The following is a 15,653-nucleotide window of genomic DNA, read 5'->3' on the forward strand; positions in this document are numbered from 1 at the left end:
GTCTCAAAAAGTAAAAAAATCATAAATATAACCATATTATTATCCTGCTCAAAATACTCTTATGACTTCTTATCACACTTAAAATCTAACTCCTTATCAAAGCCCGTACACCATCTGACCTCTGGCTACATTTCAAACCCCTTCTGCTGCCACTCTCCAGCATGTTTACTCTGGTCTGACCACATTATCTTTCTTCCAGCTACTCAAAAACATCAAGTTTGTTCCAGCTGCTTGGTCTTTGCACTCATTGTTCACTCCGCCTGGAATGTTCTGCCCGCAGCCCTTTAGAGGGTTGTCCCTCCCTTCATTCCAGCCTCTGATAAATGGCCTTCCCTGATTACACTAACTAAAAAAGCAGCCCTATCATTCTCTAAGCCCTCTCTCCCTGCTTTATTTTTCTTCATGGCACTTTTGGACATGTTTCATTACATTATCATAATGGAACAAGAAATGATCAGATAACATTAGGAAATAAACCGCTAGCAAAGTTTTAACACTGTAATATTTCAGAGACAGTCATAGGTTAACCTTGTAACCAGGTCCTCTGCCTTTTTTCTAAACAATAAACAGTTTTGATCAGACTGGCAACTTCAGGTTTTAGAATGCCAAGTAGCATATGAATTCATTCATTAATTTATTCATCAATTCAACAAACATTTATTGAGTTGTTAGTATGTGTTGGGTACTGTTCTGTGTACTGTAGCTACAACAGGGAACAAAACTGAAAAAAATCCCTGCCCTCAAGAACCTTACATTCCAGTGAGGGTGTCAGACAATAAACAGAACAGTAATAAGTGCTATAAAGGAAAGTAATAGGATATAACAGAGTTAGTTTGGAGGTGGGAGCTGATGGCAAATAGTGTGATCAAAGAAGGACCCACTAAGAAAGTCGCATTTAAACTGAGGCCCAACAGGTGTGAGAGAGTGCCATGAAGATATCTGAGCATTGCAGGCAGGCAGTACATCAAAACCAAAATTTCTGAGGCAGGAATTGTCTGGTGTGTTCAAAGCAGAACAGGTAGGCCAGTGTAGCTCGAGAGAAATGAGCAAAGGAGAAAATGGTAAAAGGTGAGTTCAGAGAGGAAGGAGGAGGCAGATGGGGCAGGGTCTGGTAGGCCATTAGAGGGAAGGCCTTGCAGGACATTGTGAGGCCTCTGATCTTTACTTTAAGTGAGACTGAGAGTCATGAGAGAATTTTGAAGATATGTTATTACTAGCTTTCTGTTTCAGCAGCATTGTGCCCACTGCTATTTACAGAAGGGACTGCTGAGGAGCAAGAGAGGAAGAAGTGAGACCAGACAGAAGAATTTTAAGTAATCCAGGCACAGAAAGACTGTGGACCAGGGTAGTAGCACAGAGGAGGTGGTAAGAAGTGTGGGACCCTGTAGAGCTAACAAGATTTACTAATTGGCTGAAAGGATGCTAAGTGAGAGAGAGAGGCATCAAAGGCGATCCCAAGATTTCTGCCTCGAGCAACTAGAAAGGTGGAGTAATCATTCTCTGAGATGGTGATACTTGTGGGAGGGACAGATCAAGGTTATAAGTATTTTACAAAAATAGACTTTTCTGTGATTAAATAGAACTTTCTAGTTAATAAGCCAAATGGATTAGAGAAGTACTGAAATACTGCCCTCTTTGAGCCTGAGGGTGGAACCTCCAGGGCTATTCCCTCTACCGAGTGCAATCTCCTCTCTCTACCCCAGTGAGCCACACAAATACTATCATCTTCAGTGTGAACATGATGTGGAAAAGGGTAGTAAGCACTGAAATAATAAAAAGAGGAACTTGGCTTGCTGCAGGCTCACTAAGTTAACATAGGCAAATAATCTTTACAGACAGCTTGATTTTTAAGTTGTATGTATATGTGTGTACTACTTCCACAGGGTCCATTCAGCTGGACTTTTTGGATGTGGAAATAAATTAATATAAAATGTAGATATTTTTCTCTTCTTTCCAGCAAAAGAAGTCTGTAACTAGCCTCCTGCAATTTTTTTTTTTTTTTTTTTTTTTTTTAGATGGAGTTTTGCTCTTGTTGCCCAGGCTGTAGTGCAACGGTGCGATCTCAGCTCACTGCAACATCCACCTCCCGGGTTCAAGCGAATCTCCTGCCTCAGCCTCCCAAGTAGCTGGGATTACAGGCACCCGCCACCATACCCAGCTAATTTTTGTATATTTAGTAGACACAGCATTTCGCTACGTTGGCCAGGCTGGTTTCGAACTCCTGACCTCAGGTGATCCGCCCACCTTGGCCTCCCAAAGTGCTGGAATTACAGGTGGGAGCCACCGCATCTGGCCAGTTGTCTATTGTTTATGTCTGCCTCTGCCATTAAGACTGTAAGCTGCACTGCATGAGGGCGGAGACCCTGTCTGTTTCACTCATTGCTTATCCTCAACACCCAGATTTGTTGAATGAATGAATTCCAAGAGGCCTAAGACATTATGCCAGCGCTTTTTTTTTTTTTTTCTTTTTCTTTTTGAGATGGAGTCCCACTCTTGTCACCCAGGCTGGAGTGCAATGGCATGATCTCGGCTCACTGAAACCTGCACCTCTGGGGTTCAAGTGATTCTCCTGCCTCAGCCTCCCGAGTAGCTAGGATTACAAGTGCCCACCACCACACCCAGCTAATTTTTTGTATCTATAGTAGAGACAGGGTTTCACCATGCTGGCCAGGCTTGTCTCCAACTCCTGACCTCAGGTGATCTGCCCTGTTCGGCCTCTCAAAGTGCTGGGATTACAGGCGTGAGCCACCGTGCCCGGCCATGATGCCAGCTCTTGAAGAACTCACAGTCCACTGAGGGATTCATGCCTGTTGATCACCTTTATCAAATAGCTTCTTCAGTAGTTCTGAGATTGTCTTGATAAGATCATTCTGTTTTCTCCATTTGAGTGCTCTCATCTCTTTTATTCTCACCTCAAAATCTGGTTTATGTTCCAAGAGCCTAGGTCCCAAATCCCAAATTCTTCCCAGAGCTTCCTCACTCCAGTTTGAGATAGTGCCTCCATTCTCTGAATTTCCTCGCATTTTTACTGACAAGGAATTTTTCTCTCATTTAAAAATCTTATTGTATACTCTTTCACACTGGCCTCTTTGGGAATATTTTCAGCTTCTCAAGGGCAGTAACCATGTCTTATAGTTTGTTTTTGAGACAGGGTCTCACTCTGTCACCTAGGCTGGAGTGCAGTGCTACAATCACGGCTCAGTTTACTGTGACCTCAACCTCCCAGTCTCGGGTGATCCTCCCACCTCAGCCTCCTGAGTAGCTAGGATTATAGGCACATGCCACCATGCTCAGCTACATTTTTTTGTATTTTTTTGTAGAGACAGGAGTTCATCATGTTGCCCAGGGTGGTCTGGAACTCCTGGAATCAAGCAATCCTCCCGCCTCAGCCTCCCAAAGTGCTGGAATTACAGGCCTAAGCCACCGTACCTGACCAAGCCAGTTCCGTTTCCCGCATGGCCCAGTGCCAAGTACAAAATAGGTGCCCTATAAATGTCTATTGGACTAAGTTTAATTTAAACCTGAAGAGCTGAGCTCCTCTGTGAACACGCAATTTGTATCTAACTGAAACTCAGGTCAGCAGAGTAATCTATTCTTGTTTTGATGTAGGCTTTTTTCCCGTTTTGTCCTCCTGTTTGGTTAATAATTCTGTCCCCTTGTTTCTCTGGAAGGAGAGACTAGCAGTGATCAGTTCTGGCAAATCATCAGGGTGAGGGCCAGACACATTAGATTCAGGTGTGAGAGACATAATCAGCACCTGGCAAGGGTTCTTAGGAGGTATTTAGAGGACAATAATTTGTTACACCGACGAAGTACTAGAGCTTAACTATAATCTGGAATCATTTAATGAACACGAACTAATTAGAAAAATGCCTAAGAGTACACTCCACCAATTTAAGTTTCCTATGACTATCAGTCCTTCTGCGGGACTGTGGCCATGACTAAGTTTCTAAATGCACGTCTCCCTGGTCCTGCAGAATATCACCCTTGTATACAAGATCCCAACAACGCTGACATCCCTCTTCCCAGCAACTGGCTGCTCTCTCTCTCCTGCAGGGTTGACACCCCCATTTCTGTTTCATAGGCATGCACTGTGTTTTGCTGGGTTTTTCCTTTTTGCTCCCTTTAGGCTGCTACTCTCTCCCTTCTACACTCTCTTACCTATATATTTTCTCTTTCTTTCCCTGAGGTTGCTTATTTTCCCTGAGGAAACTCCACCATAAAAGACAGAAAGGGCTGATTTCCAGATAGTACCATAAAGGAGATACTACCAGCGCCATACAAGAAACAGGCGTTCCATACCTAGCACGCTAGAACCAGTATATATTCGTATATACAGCATAGACCAATGTGTTTATGGAAACACACACACACATTTTTTTTTTTTTTCTAATTTCAAAGGGTTCCACTATGGAAAGGGCTCCATGGAACATTTAGGTCCCTCTTCATAAAATTCTCCCAGTTGTGAGAATTCACTCCGTAACTGTCCAATACCTGTGTTGCCTCTTCTAGGCCTATTCCAGTTCTCCAGGTCTGATGCTGGCAAGCTTCCTTCTGACTCCTGGTTCCGCTCAATTGATAGCTCTCTCTTACCTTGGTCTTTTCTGCTGTTCACTCTTAGCTGCTCCTTAAGGTATCTTCCCTGTTTGACTCTTTTTATTGAGAATACCTGTGTATATCTGAGTGACTTGGGGAGGAGATATACTGCTGTAGAGAACTATGAAGATAGATATGAAGATAGTGTCCCCAAGTCCAGCCGATAAATGTTGCACTGACAGGACCCACCTGGCCTCTGCAGGGAGTCTATTCAGACACTTTCCTGTAGCCAGCTACAGGTATTAAGGGATCATGTTTCAAAGAATGAGAGCCTGCAGCCATGAAGACAAGTCAAGAGATACCATCTCCACTTTACTAGGTAGGTTTACCCAAGCATGCAGATGCTGGCCTTCTACTTCCAGCACCTCTCAATTGTTGTGGGGCAATACCAGTCCACTCCAGCTGAAAAAGCACCTAGGGAAGCACTCTAACTGACATGTACGACTGGGATCCCTTTGCTGCCTGTTACAGAGCTATGGCAACGCAGTAGGCCTCTCTTCCAGATTCCACTCCTCCTAAGCACCTGCTTCTGATAAACTGTGAAGTTTGTGTTGCTTCCCTATACTTCCTTTTCTATACTTGTCTCTCCTTTGGCGTATAAATCTTCATTCTCCCAGAGATCTAGGAGCCTAAGCTTCCTTCCCTTGACAAAAATTAACTTTTAAATTGTTTGGCAAACACATTTATATTAAGGTATAAAAAACTGTGTCTTGATTTAAAGAAATACATGACAAAGTGTGGTATTTGAGGCATGAGTACACATTTAGGAAAGGTCTCAGTGGCAGCCCCTTGCCTCACATTCAGAGTTTTAAATTTAATCTACGTAAGGTCTGCTAGGTGATAGTGTTAATGATGCAGTTGCCAATGATATACACATGTGTTACTCATTTTTAGGCTATACGTACAATGGACAATCAGAGAGATCCTGGGTCAGTCTGTAGTCAACAGAAAGACCAAAAATTAATTTTGCTTCAGTGCAATAAAAATTTAATTAAGAAGATTTTTAAAATATGTCATTCCTAAGTAAAGCAACCACCCCAGTGGTGCCTGGCCCACAGTTGCCAGAGGATCTGATGCTTGTGTCTGGGGCCATGTGGGTGGGTGTTAAACAGCCCATATGGTATGATGTTCATTTCCTGTGTTCCAAGCAAACAGCAGGTGGACTGCCTTCTTACTGCCTTTTAACAGGCAAGTCAGCTAGAAAATCTAGAATGTGATGGGCAATGCAAGATCACAGAAAAAGTCAAAGGGCACTGAGAAAGAAATAAGTATGTCCTACATGCTGATGATGATGATAATATCATAACGGGGCAATATTTGAAAGTATTAAATATATTTGTATTTATAATTAACTCTAGTTCTTAGGTGACCTGTAATTCTCACATCAAGAGTCATGCAGTTTCTTATCATGTAGGGATTTAACTTTTCTGTCATCAAAGTTGAGCAGTGGAGCTTAATGGTATAAGGGAAGTTCCTGCAAACAAGAAGATAAAGGAGAAGGCCTATCCCAATCAGCACCTAAAAATCATGGACGAGAGACGAGGAAAATGTCAAGGAAGCAGGCTGTCTGACAGATGAACTGCATTTGGCCGGAATGGCAGAGGGTTGGTACTTAAGTTGAATAAAAACCCAAAACAGAAGGAGTTTTGATCTACTGCCATTTTGAAACCCTGGAATGAGAATGAGACCTCCATGCAAGGCACTCTGCCAGCCTCTGGCCGAGGGTTAGAGTGGATGGGCTGAAGAGAAATAGGAGAGGCAGGTAGTGCTCTTTGTTCCCTATGGTCTGTGAATGGTATGCAGTGAATCTAGAAAGTTCCTGTGTGCGCTGGTGAGGAAATAGGGAGAGGCTGGGAAGATTGTTGGAATTGCAGAGGCCTAAAGTTGGGAAAAGAAGGTCTGCAAGCTCAGGACCTTTAATGGCTAGAGGCAATGTCAAGTCAGGCATGTAAAGGCAGCAATGGATACCATTGTTTACCAAAAGACCCAAAGGAACCAGTTTTCCTGCAATAGATGCCAGTGCAGTGACTAATCATCCATTCCATGGCGAGACAAATTAAGAAAGATTACAGGTAAATTTCCTCTGTCACCAGGAAACCTCATAAGCTTTTACCCTATACAAAGAAATCTTTAAAAGAAAATTACATAGTGTGGAGGCAACAGTCTCCTTATAAAGATGGACTTTAGACTGACTAAATATTTCCTTGAAAGGCTTTTAAAACCAAAATGTAACATGGTTTCTTCTACCACCATGAGCCACACCCTGCTATCCAGCAAAGGGTTAGGAGAAAAATCTATTAAAAGAAGTAGGCCAGGTGCAGAGGCTCATGCCTGTAATCCCAGCACTTTGGGAGACCGAGGCAGGTGGATCACTTGAGGTCAGGAGTTCAAGACCAGCCTGACCAACATGGTGAAACCCCATCTCTACTAAAAATACAAAAATTAGCCAGATGTGGTGGCACACGCCTATAATCCCTTCAACTTGGGAGGCTGAGGCAGAAGAATTACTTGAACCTGGGAGACAGAGGTTGCAGTGAGTCAAGATAGTGCCACTGTACTCCAGCCTGGACAACAGAACAAGACTCTGTTTGAAAAAAAAAAGAAAAAAAGGAAAAAAAAAGAGAAAGAGCTACATTTTCTTTGTATATTTCAATAGAATGTGTAAATTTGCTACCCTGTTATCAAATGAACATTTATTGAGTGTCAACAACATGCCAGGTATTGTACAAAATGTTCAATAAAACCTAATTTTATTTATTCCTGACTGTGGAGTAGGTACTATTCTTACTATTGTTATCCTCCTTTTACTGTTGAAGAACTTGAAGCACAGTATGATGAGGTAACTTTCTCTAAATCAATGATGGGATGAGGATCTGACCTCAAGTACTCTGGCGCAGAAACCATACTCTTAGATGTATTCTCAAAACCCTTCTTATTACGTGTTATATAATTAGCAGAGTTTCCCACATAGATCTCTCTTATTTGACTAAGAAAAATTTTGAAATAATACTGTTTGATGATAAAAGGAGACTACCCAACAATATGGAAAGCGTGAAATTATTTATACAAATTGTGTATCTTTATACACAGAGAGTTATCTGGAGTGACATTCGCCAAGAGATTGAGAATTGTTGCCCCTGAAGAGTAGGATTTAGAATGACTTTTAAATTTTTCTTTATTCTTTTTTGGTTAACTACAACGTATTCATTTCTTTTTGAGATGGAGTCTTGCTCTGTCACCCAGGCTGGAGTGCAGTGGTGTGATCTCAGCTCACTGCAATCTCCACCTCCCAGGTTCAAGTGATTCTCCTGCCTCAGCCTCCTGAGTAGCTGGGACTACAGGTGCGTGCCACCATGCCTGGCTAATTTTTTTTGTATTTTTAGTAGAGATGGGGTTTCACTGTATTGGCCAGGATGGTCTCGATCTCCTGACCTCGTAATCCACCCGCCTCAGTCTCCCAAAGTGCTGGGATTACAGGCGTCAGCCACTGTGCCCAGCCTTTAACTACAATTTTTATATAATTACAGATTCACTTTATAAGCAGAATAATACAATGAGGCTTGTATTAGAAAAGAACTGGTTTCACTAAAACAACAAATCAGAAAACCTGCGCTTAACACGTGCAATTTTATTTCTTTTCTGCTGCAGGTCAGGCAGCTTCCTTTCAAATAGTAACTTGGCAATCCAGTCTACTTCTATTTTATAATTCCACCATTTTAACCAGCGGTTTCTAGAGACACAGAGGCAGCGGATGAAAGAGAATGAAGAATTTACACCTGCTGTTAAATGCCTTCACTGGCCCAGATCAAGTTACATGGCCACAATTAAATTCTAAAGGATGGGAAGTGTGGTTTCTCATGTGCCCCAGAAGGCAAAAACTGGATATAGATAAACACAAGTAATCTCTATCACAATGTGATTTCCATTTTGAAGATCTTTAAAACAGAGGATAGCCTCTAGAGTCAGGCTGCCTGGGTTCATCTCCCAACTTAGACACTTATTGACTATGTGACTTTGAACAAGTTATTCACCCTCATTGTGCCTCAGTTTTCTCACCTGTCCAATGAGAATAACGGGGTTGCTATTCAGATTAAGTGAGATTGTATGTTGACAAGTACAATAGATTATGCACAAAGATGGCTATGATAGATCCTCCTGTTCCTATACACCTGTCCATTTGCAATGTGACTTTTCCACTCCTCCCATCAAAAGTTGGCGTTTTATTCCCCCATAGATCTAGGTTGTACCTAGATCCTGTGATTTGCTTTGGCCAAAAGAATATGGTAGAAATGATGTTTTCTAGGCCTAGAATACAAGTAGCTTGCAGCTTCTCACACCTCTTGGAATTCTGCTCTGAAAGTCCCATGTGAAGAAGCCTGATCTAACTTACTGGAGGATGAAAGATCACATGGAAGACAGACAAACTCCTAGCTGAAGCCCCCTCAGCTAACCGATCGTAGCCATTTCCAATTGCCAGACATACAAGAGAGGACTAGTTAGGCCATCAGAGCTGACAGATAATTTGCAGTCACATGCATGATCCCAGGCAAGAAAAGCAGAAATACCATGCAGCTGAGTCCAGCCCAAATTGCTGATTCACAGAATTGTGAGCAAATAAAATGGTTGTTGTTTTAAGCCACTAAATTTAGCACGGTGTCTGGCTTAGCACAGTGCCTGGCACACAGTAAGTACTTACTAAATGTCAAATGTAATGGTGTTATCATTACTATTTTCATCTAATTTAAAGCTCATAATATTTCTATAAGGCAGACAGAGCAGGAATTTTAATTTCATTTCATAGGTGGGGAAATAAAAGGCCAGAGATGGTAAATGGTTTGCCTGACATCACGTAGTCTTTAAGAAATCAAGTAAGCATTTACAATTTGATTTTATAAATTCCTCTCCTGTGCAGCCCTATTCTACAAAAATAAATCCCTTCATGAACAGAAACAACGAGCCACAGTGCAACATATTTGCTCCTATAGTTTCCAAATTACTAATTTCCCATTAAAGTGCTTAAGCAGCCTCCCAGTACCTGTCTTTCCTGTTAATGACCTTCATTCAGGACCTACAATGTCAAGTTAAACTTGTCAACTTGAGAAAAGTAAATGAAGCAATTATTATTATTATTTTGAGACAAGTTCTCACTCTGTCGCCCAGGCTGGAGTATAAATGATACAATCTCAACTCATTGCAGCCTTGAATATCTGGACTCAAGCAATCCTTCCACTTAAGCCTCCCAAGTACTTAGGACTATAGACACATGCCACCACACCTGGCCAATTTATGTATTTTTTTGTAGCGATGAAGTCTTTTTTTTCTGCCCAGGCTGGTCTCAAGCTTCTGGCCTCAAGCAATCCTCCTGCCTCAGCCTCCCAAAGTGCTGGAATTATAGATGTGATCCACAGTGCCCAGCCTGCAATTTTTGTTTTAATGTAAAGGAAAATAATTTACTTGGTAGAGGCTTGGAAAAGAGATCTTCTCTTTGTAATCAGAAGTGAGATTTACAGGGTATCCATGTACCTGACTCAGTACTGATCGAAATTTCCTAAGAATGATTCCCACCACTTTGGCAATGGATCCCACTGACCTGTCAATCACATGTATTAACAAGTTCCAAAATCCACCATTTCCCCATCCATTCCTGCAGATTTTTTTTTTTTTTAGTCATATATGTATCTCAGTGAGTTTTAAAGGTTCTTGCTCTCTTACAGTTAAACGATGAGTTCTATCCCACTGAGCCAGCAGAGATCCTTTTTTTTTTTTTTTTTTTTTGGCAAACATTTCTAATCTTTCTCTCTACACCAAAGTAGGCCTTCAAACATAACTAGTTTATCTCTTTCCTTCACTTCCCCATATCCAATTCATAAGCAAATGTCTGGCTTTATCTGCAAACCTACCTTGAGTATAAGCACTTCTCACCAACTCTACTGTCAAAGCACCTAGTCTAAGTTATCAATATGTTGGTTTTTTTCTATGACTGCATTTATCAGAGGACAGGAAATGTGTTATAAAAAAGAATCCAGAACATATAAGGAATTCAAACAACTCAACAGTTAAAAAAAAAGCAATAATTTAAAAATAGGCAAAAGACTTTAATAGACATTTCTCAAAAGACATACAAATAGCCAACACACATATGAAAAAATGCTAAACATCATTAATCATTAGGGAAATGCAAATCAAAAGCACAATGAGCTATCACCTTACTCCAGTTAGAATGGCTACTATGAAAAAGACAAAAGATAACAAATATTGGAAAATGTAGAGAGAGAACTGGTAAGAATGTAAATTCGTACAGCCATTATGGAAAGCAGTATGGAGGATCCTTAAAAAAATTAAAAAGAGAACTACCATATAATTTAGCAATTCCACTGTTTGGTATATATCCAAAAGAAATGAAATAGGTACATTCAAGAGATATCTGCACTCCTATGTTTATTGTAGCGCTATTCACAATAGCCAATATACAAAATCAGCCTAATTGTCCACCAACAGACCAAGAGATAAAGAAAATGTGGCATAGATACACAACTGAATACTATTTAGCCATAAAAAAGAATGGAATCCTATCATTTGCAACAGCAGGGATGGACCTGGAAGACATCACGGTAAGTGAAATAAACCAGACACAGAGAGACAAATACCACATGATCTCACTCATATGTGGACTCTAAAGAGCTGATGTCACAGAAATAGAGAATAGAACAGTGGTTACCAGAGACTAGGGAGAGGAAGGTGGACGGGAGAATGGAGAAAGATTGGTCAACAGGTACAAATGTATAATTAGCTATGAGGAATAGGTTGTGGTGTGCTATTATTGCACAGTAGTGTGATATGTATTTTTAAATACCTAGAAGAATTTTGAATGTTACCACTACAAAGAAATGATAAATGTCTGAAGTGACAAATGTGCTCCTTACCCGATTTGATCATTACACAATGTATACATCTATAGAAACATCACATTGTACCCCATGAATATGTATAATTGTTATGTGTCAATTAAAAATTCTAAAAAAGAAAAATAGTTTGGGATGCTTAAATGCAAAGATTACTTGCAGTTTTCAACTGAGTGATCCATACAATATAAATAAACTCTTCATGGTTACATGCTTCTCAAACCAGAAGAGTTTAAAAAGGACAGCTTTTAAAAATAACAAATATGATTTTGTCCTTTTGCTACTGTGTTTTCCTTCTCATGACACTGAGGAACATTGTAATGGCAACAGCAACTAAGCTGTATCAATAACGTTGTTCCTTTAAATAAATCTATGAAGACAATACAGACATTCATTAAGAACAAAATAAAACAATGAGATGAAAGGTCTGAAATAATGTTAAGTGAAAAACTTAATTGGTATTTTTATCTTCATACTGGAATGCATGCAAATGAGAGGGATCAAAAGAAATCAAAACATGAAAACCTTTTTATAGGAAATGAGGCTGTGGGTTGATTTTTCACTATTTCCCCTCACTATTGTATAGTAGGTAAGAACTAAATAAAACCAAGGGGTGGGGGATGCGGGGTGGGGAGCAGGAAGAATGTACCTGGCTGGTGTGGTTAAGAGTTTTTCTGGGAAGATGTGAGAGCTGCAGAAATTATTATTATTGTTATTATTTTATTGCACATTACTCCTTTATTATACTGATCTGGAAAAAGGATTTAGTACAGTTATGCTCAGGTGGACACTGGACCCATGTGGCAGACCCAAGCAACTAGAATATGATTCAGAAATCAGTGAAAGACACACTTGGACAGGACCAAGGGGCATTTCGCTGCCATGAAGCAAGGCAGGAAGGGATTCTAACACACACAGCAGGAAGCACACCTGCTCCTCAGAGGTCAAGGAACTGATCCCATACTGGTATGAGGAATGGCTTATTTTCTGATGACCACATGTGGGACTATTTCAACCGCCACAAGAAACCCCAGAAGGGTTACTGTTTTGTATTATTTATATATACTATACTTTTGTAATAAAAGTAAATGTAACACATAACTAAATTCAGGATTGATCCCAAACTTCTAGAGCCAGGTCCTCTAGGGTCAGGGAGGAAACAGTTGTCACATCACCATGCAGGTTACATTCATCTTCCACTGGAATGACTAGAGCCCCCAGGCAGTGGCCTGACTGCAGAAGAGCAGAGGACTGGCTCCTGGGGACAGACAGGCTCTGGTGCTTCTCCTCATTGGTCATGGCTTAGCATGGTTCCTCTCCACAAGTCCTTAGTAAACAAAGAACTCACAGAAACCCAAGTCACTACCTTTAAACTGTGTTGGATAAGGGGAGCTTTTCCAGAGCTTGGACTGAGAACCTGTGCTCTAGAAGTGCCATTCTGACTAGATTGTACGAAGGGAGTGGGTGCAAAAGACAAAATGGCTAAAATGAAAATGGGAGCCACCGGTCCCCATCTGCAGCTACAACTCAGGATGTCTACAGATGTGGTCAGTGTGACATGTGCAGGTGGGAGGGGCAGAGGGACAAGACTGGGCAGGGAGGGTGCTCCTGGGGACAGTATCCTCCCCGCTGGCCTTCACTTCTTGGCCTTGCCCTGGGCGGCCACAGCCCCCATGGCTTGGGCACCGTCTCTTCATCCCCCAGGAACTGCATGGGCTTGACAGGCTTCAAGTTCTTGTCCAATTCATAGACAACGGGAATACCAGTCGGCAGGTTCAGCTCTGTGATAGCCTCTTCAGAGAGACCCTCCAGATGCTTGACAATGCCCCGGAGGCTGTTGCCATGGGCTGCAATCAGTACACGTTTCCCCTCCTTGATCTGGGGAACTATTTCTTCATTCCAGAAGGGCAGAGCTCTGGCAATAGTGTCCTTCAGACTCTCACAGGAGGGTAGTTGATCTTCTGTGAGGTCTGCAAACCTGCGATCCTTACTGATGTTGCTGTAGAAAGGGTGGTTGGGCTCCATCGGAGGTGGTGGGACATCCTAGGAGTGCCTGCAGATCTTCACCTGGTCCTCACCATGCTTTGCAGCAGTTTCTGCTTTATTGAAACCAGTTAGACCCCCATAGTGCCGCTCATTGAGGCGCCAAGTCCTCACCACTGGCAGCCACATCTGATCAATGGCATCTAGCTCTGTCCAGAGGGTCCGGGTCGCTCTCTTCTGTACTGAGGTGAAGCAGATGTCAAACTCAGAGCCAGCATCTCGCAGCGCGTGCCTGCCGCGCTTCGCCTCCCCATGGCCGGTCGCGCTCAGAACAGCCGCCGAAGCGGTTCTCCAGGTTCCATGCGCTCTGGCGGTGCCGGATCAGCACCAGTTTGTAGGCGGCCATGGCGGCGGGCTGGGGATGCGGCACCGCAGTGGTTCGCAGATTCTGGAGTCGAGCTGCAGAAATGATTTACCCTGTCCTTCTCTTTTTCTCTAAGACTCTGTGATTTTTCTCAATAGTGACAAAAGGAATAACCTCTGGTGAGAATGAAATGATGAAGGGTCTTTGAAATTCTCTACTCTCTGAACACAGTGAATGTGAATGAAAGATCTCAGGAAGAGTTTTCAAAAAGCTTATAGCTCAATCACTAGCCTTTGCGAGGAGTTGTGGATTGACTGCTGTCTGCAATAAGGTCATCAGAAACTGCCATAGCTCTCAAGGCAAGCACATGCTGATAATGACAAGCTACTGAGACTCAAAGCTATGTTTTAGCCCCAACCCCAGCACAGACTCACCACGAAGCTCTTTGATTTCCAGACGGAGCTTTCATGAGGACACACCACACTTAACTAAACCCTTGACCTAATAGACCTATACTGAAGATGAAACCCCAAAGGTAGCCAAGGGATTTGGTATTTTAGTCATGTTCTTTCATACCTTAGTACTTTGAAGGTAAGCTGACACAGAGGTGGCCGTGAAATGGTTAAATAACAAAATCCCTGACTTCTGTAGTCAGTGAGAAATATCCTAGAGAGAGTGTCATAGGGTCAAAAGCCTCTTTGCAAAAAGGAAAACATTTCAAGTCACAGATTCATTCTTTTATTTCTACTCATTCATTCATTTTCGTCAATAAACATTTAGGAAGCTCCTACTGTTTGCCAATCACTCAACAGAGCTCTGGAGAAAGAGACAAATTCAATGTGGCCTTTTGACTGGCAAGAATTCCCCACCACACTTCTGATAACAGACAAGCCCTTCCTCATCACCGCAGGTTAGCCAACCACAGTATTCCATCCCTCTGGCCTCAGTCAGAACCTTTCCTCCAGGAATTTTCCTCTGGAACTATCAGGAAGGACTCCCACTTATCCCTGGAGACGCAATTTTGGAAACCTAGTACCCCTGGGGACGCCATTTTGGAAACCTATCTATCTTGGAGGAACAGTGCCTACAGGAGTGAAGCCACCACACAGATGGAAACACAGGAGGAAGGAAGGGAAAGGGAGAGGAAAAAGGAGGAGGAAGAAGAAAGAAGGGGGAAGGGAAAAGAAGATAAGAAGGATACCACTCGGCATTGTTTGCTTGGATCCAGTCCTGCCACAAGCCAATACCACCACCACCCTTTTTTTAAAATCAATTTTGTGACCTTGAGGCAATAATTCTTGCCCTCCTCCCATGCATACTTTTCACTACACTGATTTTAACTACCTGAAACTGAGAACGTTTAGATAAAAATCAGAGATTTGAGATCAATTTAGTAGCACAGCAACCACACACAGAAAGAATTGCAAAAAAAAAAAAAAAAAAAAAAAGACGAAGCATAAATACAATACACTGTCATGGTACAAAAAAGAAAGATCAACTCAGCTTAGACAGTTTGTAGTTCATCAGCCAGAGGTCGGCTTATTCTTGTTTTTTAAGGGACGTGGCCTATAACTGCATCACAGAAAAAACAAACATGTAGGCGTCCTGTTACTCAAGAAAGGCCTTGTGACACTGGAGGTAAGTTTGGAAGAATATCAATCTGTCAACCTGAGGAACTGGGAAAGATGCAAGTAGATAAAAACAGAACTGTGGTCCAACAGATGTGGTATATTTGGTATAGTAGATTAGATACATCCACAAATTCTTTGCTGCCCCTCCTAGTAAGAGGCATGGCCTAATTCCTCTCT

At 41.9% G+C, this 15,653-nt stretch overlaps 1 pseudogene across 1 annotated transcript; it reads right to left on the reverse strand.

Moving 5' to 3' along the window:
• Positions 1-12,216: 12,216 nt before the first annotated feature.
• Positions 12,217-13,887, reverse strand: LOC105545391 (annotated as a pseudogene). The gene has a single exon (XR_001006909.1). The product of XR_001006909.1 is annotated as a phosphoglycerate mutase 1-like (transcript).
• Between the last annotated feature and the right edge of the window lie 1,766 nt (positions 13,888-15,653).

Source organism: Mandrillus leucophaeus, unplaced genomic scaffold (assembly GCF_000951045.1).
Source record: "Mandrillus leucophaeus isolate KB7577 unplaced genomic scaffold, Mleu.le_1.0 Scaffold327, whole genome shotgun sequence".
NCBI lineage: Eukaryota > Metazoa > Chordata > Mammalia > Primates > Cercopithecidae > Mandrillus > Mandrillus leucophaeus.